The sequence below is a fragment of the Excalfactoria chinensis genome, chromosome 12 (assembly GCF_039878825.1).
Source record: "Excalfactoria chinensis isolate bCotChi1 chromosome 12, bCotChi1.hap2, whole genome shotgun sequence".
Lineage (NCBI taxonomy): Eukaryota > Metazoa > Chordata > Aves > Galliformes > Phasianidae > Excalfactoria > Excalfactoria chinensis.
Window position 1 is genome coordinate 5220128 of NC_092836.1, and position 10416 is coordinate 5230543.

The 10416-nt window shown below is 44.5% G+C and overlaps 1 protein-coding gene across 2 annotated transcripts in view; it reads right to left on the reverse strand.

Moving 5' to 3' along the window:
• The window catches only part of TAFA1 (TAFA chemokine like family member 1), a 199702-nt gene extending 198956 nt beyond the window's left edge, over nt 1-746 (reverse strand). The window contains exon 1 of one of the 2 annotated variants that reach the window (XM_072347063.1): nt 69-746. The gene's annotated coding sequence lies outside the window, so the exon portion shown is untranslated. The remainder of the gene's footprint in view (nt 1-68) is intronic. The other variant, XM_072347064.1, reaches the window with a different exon arrangement.
• Nucleotides 747-10416: the final 9670 nt, after the last annotated feature.

The following is a 10416-nucleotide window of genomic DNA, read 5'->3' on the forward strand; positions in this document are numbered from 1 at the left end:
CCACCCGTTATTATCTGATGAGTTCCAGATCTGCTTTCTGAATCCTAAATCCTAAAGAAGCTTCTTACCTGAGTAATCCAGCCACGAGCAGAGCACTCTATTAGTGTTCATTGGAAAGGTCTAACACTTTTTAAAATCCATCTGCACCACAATAAGGGATTTTTAATAGCTTCCCAATAATCTTCTTTATCAGGATTACGAGGGGAAAGAAAAAAAAATCTCTTGTTACAAATCCTGTTCCCAGAGTAAAGACGACATCTGAGCTCTCAGGCACTGCCGTCAGAAAAGTGGCCGAGGCTTGAGGGGTGGAAACCTTCTCATTTTCACCTTTAAATCATCTCCTAGCATCACCTTCTGCTTGATGAGACCTCTGAAGCGATCGAGACAATTTGCAGCTTCCAGGCTACTTAAGGATAAGGAGCAGTTTGCATTTAAAGATGGAACAGCTTCACTCCAGTGCGAGCAGTGCAGCGCCGGGCAGCTGTACGTACACTGCTATAGGATGCTGGAAGTACCGGAGCCTATTTCAGTGCATCCCTGCTCAGGAAAGTATCACATGCCTTAAAGCGACACAGCTCCGGATCGCCCAGTGCAGCACTGAGGCTGTGCTGTCCCCAGGCGTCCCCCTGCACTTGTTGGTAACAGCATCACAGCCCTGAGGCAGCCACTCCCCTGACACACGCGTGTGAGCTCTACACACTCGCGGGGCTTTGCTACACCTCACTGTAAGTGAGGGGGGGAAAGCTTCCCTTCCAGCACTGCCCCTGCATCTCACTGACAATAGGAAGGAGCCTTGCTTTGCTGAAGCTGTTTTTGTGACAATTATTTGTTACACTTCTTTATTTATTGTCCACATCTGAAGTGGCCATTTACAGGAATGGCGTGGTTTCCTCTCTTTCTTGTACCATGTGTAATTATTTCTTAAAGAGCCACTGTATGTACTCAATGCCATTCACTCAGCTTTACAGCTCTCAAGCCTGCCTACAAAAGGAGGAAGGCAAGGAGACGGAACAAACTTCCATTTTAAGAGCTCTGTGTACACACTGTAATACAACGCTGTTTTTTTCCCCCCCTCTCCAACTTAACCTATTGTAGAAAAGCTTTCTACCTTCACCGCTTACCCGCTCCTGACACCAACAATAGCAAGTAACAGCAATAAGTGCTTTTCTTCTCAAGCACCTCACTCTCGCACCAAGGACAGATGTCTCTGTGGAGACGTTTGCTGAGAGGTGTGACAAGTTTACCTGGTGGTGCACACACTCCCCTGCAGCCCCTGTGTCATTAGGTAATGAGAGTTTGGCCCCACCAGCACTGCTTTACACACATCTCCAGCACAGTGCTCAAGGCAGCTCTTCATCACAGCTTTTCCACAATAAAGCAATGGTGATGTGGGACGAAGTGACACAGGGGCGAAGCAGTCAATGCCACCACTGCCACAGAACTCCTGGTAGGGCACTCAGGGCAAACCCTGTGGTAGCCAGAGATGCTTTCAAGAGGTCAGGGTTTCTTTTTGGTGCTTCATTTGGAAACACATGACACTAGTTCACTTGGGCGCACACAATATTCTTCTCTAAAAATGTTTTCTCGTTTCCCCCAAGAATTTCCTTAGATACTGGAAGAAAGCCAAGAACTGGAGCAGTTGCTGTTACGTTCTGGCTTCAGAAGGGTCTAGGTATTTCCAAAAGCTGCTGCTAAGTGAGGTAACCAAGGCATATTGGTTGCTGATGCCTGAGGAACCAACCTTGGCCATTTCACAGCAGGAGGTGATGGGCAAAGAGCTGATGGTCGTAGCAGCCCTGGTTTGCTGCCAAAGCCACAGGGAGGCTCAAGACCTTCCCCCTTTCTACAAGAAGATGGAAGCTTTCTGCAGTACCTGGTGATGGGAGTTTATTTTAAAATAGCACCTGTTTAACAAGGTACATTCCCTCTTGGAAAGGTGATGAAGGGTATAGTATGGTGAGGTGTGAGGCAAGAGTGAGGCCTCAAGAAGATAGAAGGATTTTCTAGGAAAGCAAGAGACCCCCTGGACAACAGGAGGAATCAGAATAATTGTGGCCACACACCTCAGCAGAGGAGGCAGAGTCAGATTTATGCAAGATACAGATATACGTAAGGTACCGCAGAACTGTCACTCTGCCAGGCACTGCTAATTCCCAGCACCATGAGGCTAATGCCACCATAACCCCTGATAGATGCTGCTATGGCTCAGGACGAGCTCTGCAGAAACATGGGACATGTTGCTTTTGTGGGGCAAAAGGGATATCAGAGGGACAGTGTAGAATATCAAATGGGCTGCACAGTCTCCTCCCTGCCCTGGCTTGTGGCATTAGCTGGAAGCAGAGGAGGCCTTGGCAAACCTTGCAGTAGCAGCCTCACACCTGTATTGGTGCCCTTCCTGTAGGTTTTAACCAGTAAGACTGGAAAAAGCTTCTCTTATTCTGTCTCAGCATCTCCTTCATCTGACACTTTGGGGCTTTACTTTTGCCTCCTCACATCAGGAGTCACTGACTTTGACAGGAAGGGGATGCATCTTCACATACACCCACGGGATCGTGTATTGAATTTGGAGATGCTAACACTGACAAGGCCAGAAACAGAAAACATGAAGGAAAATAAGATAGGAGTCAACAGTCTGCACATTTCAAAATCCTTTGTCATAACAAGGGAATGCTGAAAGAAATTCCTTTCTAGAAGAAAGAGGCAGCAAAAGGCTGCACCATCCATCCAGCAGAATGGCAGCTCCATCCAGCACTGGAATAAGACGGACCCAGGACCTGCAGTGAGGAGATCAGCCCCTGGGTTGCACGATACCTTCTTGGGAGGGGACGTAGCAAAAGCAAAGACAGACCAGGGAGAGCTGCAGTTTGCTCACCCAGAGGCAACAATACAAGACACTGTTTATCCCATAGTGTCATGTAAGTGGGAATACAGGGATGCAGGGTGTTCTAAACAGTCTTGCCCCATCTCCTTCCAAACATTTGAAGTAGCCTGCCATCTGTTCATCTCAGAATGAAGAGAGGCTTCTAGGTATGGAAAAGGCCAGGGACAGCAAAGGTGAGGGTGCAGTTATTAGCTTATGCTATTTACAGTGAATGCTCTTCTCACATTGGCCTGGTCTTCTCTGCCCTCCTCCTCACTTGGCCCATCCACCTCCACTATGACACCTGACAGCAAACAGAAAAAAAAGAACAGAAACCATGAGTTTAAAGCTACCCTGAACAAAGAGAAATGGGAAACTGCCTATCCACTGCTCCGATTGAAAAACTCCATGGGGTTGCCTGCAGGGCTGCCAAAAGCAGACCATTGCACTCGTGATATTTCCAAGGTGAAAGTAGGTTGCAAAAGGGTCAGCAGGCATCAAACTGCCTTTGAGACAGGCTGCCTTACACAAACAATGATTGTATTCACAAGAATAGCTTTTTTCCTCCTGGTTCCACCATTCATCTAAAGATGCCAAGTGGACAACAAAAATAGGCAAATAAAAATAAATGCTCTTCACTCCCTGAGCCTCTATTTATTAGAAGTTTCCATGCAGACAGAAAAGGAGAGCATATGCAACTCGGGCAGACTCACACAGACAGCAGATTGGGGACTTGCACTCAAATAGGGGCTTCTGGCCTCTACTTTCTCATGCTGCCATCTCTGCTCCTCTCCTCCTCCACATACGCCTTTGACCCCATGTAGAGATTTAACACAACAAATCCCAGGAGCATATTTACAGGGCTTGAAGAAGGCTCAGCACCTTTGAAATGCAAAGCTCATTAGTTCTAGTGCTCCTGGGACAAAGCAGCTTCGGTTTTCACAGATTGTATTCTCCATCCCAGCCAGCTGCTTCCACCCACCCTATAAAGCTCCTTCCCATACACCAAACTGAGCGTCATCTGCTGCCTGAGCAACAGCCAGTGCACATTGCAGCTCATGAGTACCTACATGTTCCTTCTCCAGGTGAGCCAAGGCAGTCTAACAGTACATTTTAATCTTACCTTCACTAGAAAGAAAAATCACAGACTATTTTCTCATGTCCACAACATTTATGGAAGTTATCTTTAACATCCAACACAGCAGAAGTTTTCCTATCCCACCGCATCACCACAGCGGCTTCCAAGGAAAGCTAGTCCAGGTGAAGAAACAGCAACTGGGCACAGGATGATCAGTATGCATACATGTAATAGCTTGCACAGAAGCTGTTAGCTCTCAGTAAAAACAGCTAAGAAGCAACCCTCATCCAGAGCATCTCTGACTCGTGGCTTCCTCCCACAGGAGAATGCTAATGCAGGATTCTTTCAGGGAGAGCATAAGACTGAGGGTCTTCTAAAACTCATTTGTGGACATAGCTTTGCCCAGAAAAAAAGATGTTTATAAGCTTTGTTTAATGTATGAGTACCTGCAGCAGTGTTTGATGTTATGTGCACACCCTCTATGGTCAGCCAGATGCTCACAGTGGTATTTCACTTCCTTTCCAGCACTTTCTATATGTTCCCAAGAAAATCTCACCTCCCCACTTTTCCCAGGCACTTTCTCTTTTAAGTCCCCACCATCTTCATTCCTCTTTTGTGAGGAGCCTGTTGTAACCTCAGTGTTTGAACTGAATGCATTTCTTTCTCATGTCTTCTGCAACAGCATTAAATTATTTAGTCTATATTGACAGGTTTTCTTCTCTTTTAGCTTTTCCAGTGGAAAGAAGATGCAGTGATTTTGCTCATGTGTATCCATGCTGAGCATGAAAACCTCAGCTAGAAAGCTACATGATTTTTCCTGAAGGAAGAACATCAAAGAATGGTTTGGTGATTTGTCTGGCTGTGACCACAGCCTCTACTGGTCAAACAACAAGACAGCACACAACCAAAGCCTGCAGAACCAGAGCCAATAGACAGCACATGCAGGGAAACCACTTCCCTCATAAGTTTAGGAACTAGTTGACATGGTTATCATACCACATCACTCCAGGAAGTCCGCTCTGTTCCCAAGGCACCTGTGTATGCATAGGGGTCTTCTCAAGAATAGAGTAAGATCAGGGCACAACATTCAATGGAGAAGCTCTGCTAGGTACACGAATACCTGGTGGCTCCTTCCCATCATCCTGTCTGTACCACATCCTTGTATCCCCTTCTTGTTCCTCAGCCATAGCAGCCTTGCTTAACAGAAACTGTTTTCCAGCCACTCCCAAACACAAAGGAAAGATTCAACCAGCAAGATAACAAAGCCAGAGCCATTAGAAAGCAAACACAGGAGCACTGTAAGTCACTTTCAATAAACAGCAACAAAGAATTAAAAATCCAGTCCAAATATTGATGGAATGAGGAGAAAAACTGAGAGCAGAGCACAAAAGCCTACCTTTAAGGTACCACTCGCCCTTGTTAAGAGAAGGCCTAGTTTTCACAGTTCCCATGCTTGGAAGGCAGAGTCTGCTTCTTACATCTTGCCCCAGCTTAAGACAAAAAGAAGAAAAAAAAGAAGAGAGTAAAGAAGTTAATCTATCTTTGTCAAGGAAATTCATATCAAGACATTTGCGTCCCAGTTATTTTTGAAGTACATAGAACAATGCACTAAAATCAGAACCCTTATTGTAATGCAATGGAAAGCACAGCAATGACAGCAGAACAGTGAGGTCCTAGGCTGCAGAAATGCAACAGCTGTAGGCACAGAAATAAAGGAAAGAAGCTGCTTACCTTCAGAAGGCCTCACATATGCAGAGACCTCCAGCAACTGATCCCCCCACTTCCACCACCAACCCTTAAGTGAGGTCTGGGAAGGGGTGGATCCTGGCTCCACCCCTTCCATCACTCAGTTACACTACATGCACCTGAGCTCCCCTGGACTGGCCCTGCTTTCCCACCAGGTGCTTCATTAAGTTCAGGCCATGACTTTGCATTTCTGCTACGTTTATCTGTAACTTGCATTTAGCCAACTAGATCAGTATTTTCTAAGCAGTGAGCAACAAAACTTCAGTAGCACAAAGCATATTATAAACACAACCACAACAACACAGGTTCATCACACTACGGCAGGTGAACATAATTGCCTTATAATGAGATAAGCTGTTTATCTTGTTTCTGTTCAGAAAGTTTCAAGAAAGCAAAACAAAACTAAAATAACCTAACAACAAAACCTAAGTGAAAGCAGCCCTAGAGAGATGCTGATCGTGGTGATCTTGTCAAGCAACATTATTTTTTATCTTTTACCAGCTATCCAGTGGCTGGAGAGATCACATTGATCTGAAAAATTCAGAATCTCTTATTCTCATTGAATCTCAAAGTCTTCATGGCATAAACTCAAGAGCCTTCAGCCCATGCATTCTTACATTAGCCAGTTGAGTCCATTAAATGAAGTTCTATTGAAATATCCCAGTTCCTAGGAAGGAACTCCTTCTAGCATTAGCCTACAGGTTCCCTTCCAGATGCAACTAGAACATTCCATGAAGATCCAGATACAGCAGCCAATCAGGGGCCAGGGTACATGAACTGAAAATAAGTGCATCTGTAGTTAGAGAAGACACTTGGTTTTGGGTTAATCAGCTTCAGGGAATCAAATATCAGCCTCCAGGTATAAGTTTAGTGCTTACTTTTGCTGCTTAAAAGTCAAGTTTTATATGAAGGAGCAAGTAACTTCTAAATTCACAACATAAATAAAAGCAATTCAACCAGAACAAAGTACCTGCTACGTGCTGGTAGGCAAAGAGCGCAGAGAGTTCAGCCATGGTCACTGGGGTGCTTTTGTTCCCTTCTGCCTCGGTACGCTCCCAGCTTTAAATAAAGCTTAACGAGCAGTAAGTTTTCATTGTCTCAGACCCAGCTGAACCGGGTCGGACTGCTGAACCCAAGGAGAGCAGCTGGAGGAACATCCAGGGACCATGCTGACCACGTGGCCCCTTCTCCCCAGTCCCTCATAGAATATCAATGGGGTGAGAAAGAGCTTCCCCAGCTCACCACAAAAGCTGAAAGCTCGCATCTTCAACAGTACCCAAAACCTAGATCCTAAGCTCCAACCTTAAAATACAGAGTTCTGAACAATCAAGCAGGCTTAGGTGGTGTTTCTGACTGCACCTAATTCTATAAGTTTGTGAGTGCATTTCTTTACCTCGGTCCTGAAGCAAACTCTTCAGCTCAGCCCTCACTCCCTGCAGCTGCACCCCAGCTGGGGTACAGGAGCTTTGCAAGCCCAAACACCTCAGCTGCTAATGGGCGACAGCCTGGTGCAGGGTCCAGGTGCTCTAACAGATCCAAAAACAAAGCCACCACACAAAATTTCTTCAGATAGAATAAATCCCTGTGATAACGTGACCAGAGGGATTTGGGAAGTGTGCCAGAGTGGGTTGTGTTGTGTGATAGGGAACACCAAATGAAGCCAACGTGTTTATGAGCTCAATGCCCTTTTCTGCTCTGAGATGCTTCCAGGTCCCATTCCTGTGTGCTCCAGCGTACAAGGAATGCTCACCTTGCCCAGCTCAGCAGCTGTCCTCAAAAAGAGCTTATTTCACAAACAGAGCTGTGCTTGGTGCTTATGCAAAAGACAAATCCGAAGAGCCAGCTCTGCCCTTCAGCCTATCACTTTCGAGCCCCTTAACTGCAGGTGCTACTCTGAAAATAGCACTTAAAAGTCAATTTACTCTGCATTGGTCTCAGCTGCCGAGGGAGTATCAGCTCCTGTGCTGCACCAGGGCATTTAACCAAACAGATAGTTTGCAAACTTGTGCATTTCTTCCACTTCCCCACAAAGTAAACCGATAGTGGAAAGCAGATAGCAAATTCAGAGGGTCCTTTGCTGCCTGCACCCTGCAAGCCAGCTCTCAGAATGGATTCACAGTGTGATCTTAAAATTTGTTTCACTTTATTGCTTAAAAAAATGTCCTGGGTTTTGCAGGTGTGTTTTCCACATCCCTATTTTAGCATGCTTGAAGCACCGTGGGTTAGAGGTGTTCCATAAGGCAATTCTGACTATAATTAAGTAAACTAGCTTAAGATACAGTAGCCTGGAGTTTGTAGGAAAATCCTTGGAAAGATAGAGCAGGGAAAGAGGGAGGTGGAGGAGAGAACAAGATAAAGAAATGGTAAAACTGAGGAGACAAAAAACAGCATTGGAAAGTAACACAAAAGCCTCCCTTGAAGAGGCGGAAACAAGAAGTTGGGGAAAATTCATTCCCTGGAACAAAAAAACAAAGTGAGAATCAACATGACTATGTGATATACAGGAGCCAACGGATCCCTGATGCCATCGCTTGGAAGAACACAATACCTTCAGATTTAACTCCCTGTCACTGCCACCAGCTTTGCCATTATTTAAGGAAAACGCTGCAGGCACTCCCTTCCACAGCTCATCTACTTGTTTGCAGGGCTGGGCAGAGTGCTGCGGCCAGAGCCCTGTGTGCTGAACTGCAGCTGGAAAAGAAGAGCTGACGGATAAGAAATTAGTGCATAAAATGAACACTGGAAAAAAAATAAATAAATAAAAATCATATACTGTTCTGCTTTTGCCTCAAAACAGGTTGGTTGATTGACAGCCAACCCTATATAATAATTTCTCCCAGGCAGATGGCAAGATCACGATTTGCTCTTCAGTTGCAATTTTCTGCTGCCTCGCACAAACAACCCAGCTACATGATCTGCCAATAGGAAGGGCCTGGGCCGCTTTGTGTGAGTTTTACAATACTCACATCAAAACATATGGATTAATATTGTGACTAGTTATCGTATTCCATTCTGCAAAAATTTGCCTTGAATTTGCCTCCAACATTTCCTAGCTGATCCTATGTAGATAATAGCTTCAGAAATGCACACAAAGGCAACTTGTAAATTGCTCCACCACCCCTGACAGACAATACTCTTTTGAACGTTTGCGTAGGTGTTGAAAATCTTGCCATACATCTCAAGCTCTCTCAGCACATATTGTTTTTAGGCTGCCATCTGCTAATGCGCAGTTCCACCCTAAGAGAGATGCAGGAGTGCTCCAGCCTCCAGTCTGTTCTGTTTTCAGATTTACTCTTTTATTTCTTCCAATTCCCAACACTCAGCCCGTGCCATTCGTAACCCCGACTGTAGTAATGAAGTTCAAGAGACACGTTCGCATCACTGCTAATTTTCAGTGATAAAGAACATTTATTGAGCGGGGATCCAGGCAGTTGTTTTAATGAAGCAAAGAAACACTTCATGCAATTGTGTACCTGGAAGCAAATTCATTTATCTCCATGTTATCTGGTATGCACGTGGAGAGGTGTGGGGCTGGTCGGGAAGCTTGGAAGCACTCATTTTCAGTGCATGTATATCCTAAAAAGCATGTATGGAGGTGGTGGCAATGGAAGACGACTATGCCTGAAGAATTAATGTGTGTAACATCATGAACAAGGCAAGCCATGCATGTCACAATGCAGAATGCTGGGGGATTGAATTATCATAGCAAATAAGGAATTATGAACATTATACTCTACTGATTTTGCTCTTCACTGTAATTGTCAATAGTGCTCTTCATCTGACAGCTGATTCTGCTTCACTCCCAAGAACAACTGTAAAATTTATAAGATGATTTTTAATTCTTATTTGCTTGTTTGTTTGGAAACAAATTTATAAGGGACAATTTTGGTTAAGTTTGCTATGCGGGATCTGTCACTAAGATATAGTGGAAGCTACAGATTTAACTCTAGGAAACTGAGGAGTATGTTATCACTCGCTAGCTGAAATTTATCTGCTTTGATCCTTTTTTGTATTCCTCTTCTCCCACACATCCCTTTTACTACCTCACCTTCTTTTTGGGTTTTTGAAGATTTTGTTGTCATTTGCTTCTGAATAAAACACTGCCTTTTGTTGGCATTGTAGGCTCTGTACATCAAATTGTTGTTCACGTCACACTGAATGCTGTGCGGCAAGTAGAGAAGTCAGAACAAGTGAGCGTACGTAATGGCACAGAAATCTTTCCATACTGCTTGCAAAACATGAACATGAATAAAGAGGGTCAAGGTAAGAAGACAGAGATTGGAAAATGAAAATATAAACAGATATGTGTTTAAAGGAAGCTCACCTAGTAGGTCAGCTTTCTCCCCCTGCCCCCTCCCCCTCCCCCCCAGTGTTTGCAGTGATTCTCCCTCATTTTCTTCATTGTACAAAAATGGTATGGCAGACTTAGGTTGGATGTTTCCCTTGGTTCCAGAAGTGAGAGTAAATCAGAAAAATCTTTTCCAGTGAAAAAAATAATAATTCATTTTACATCTAAGCAACAGCGGTACTTTTTGTTCCTTCAATCTATGCTCCAGCAAAAGACTGCAGCCCTTTTTTTACAAGCTTTTGGCTGCTAGAGGCATAAACTCTCTCACCAAAGTATGACAGATGAATTCTCACAACCATGAAGTATGATACCTTTCAGAGAGCCTGAAAGCGACTAATAGACTTTAAGGAAAATGCTGAAAATTAGCTTAATGTTGCATAAATA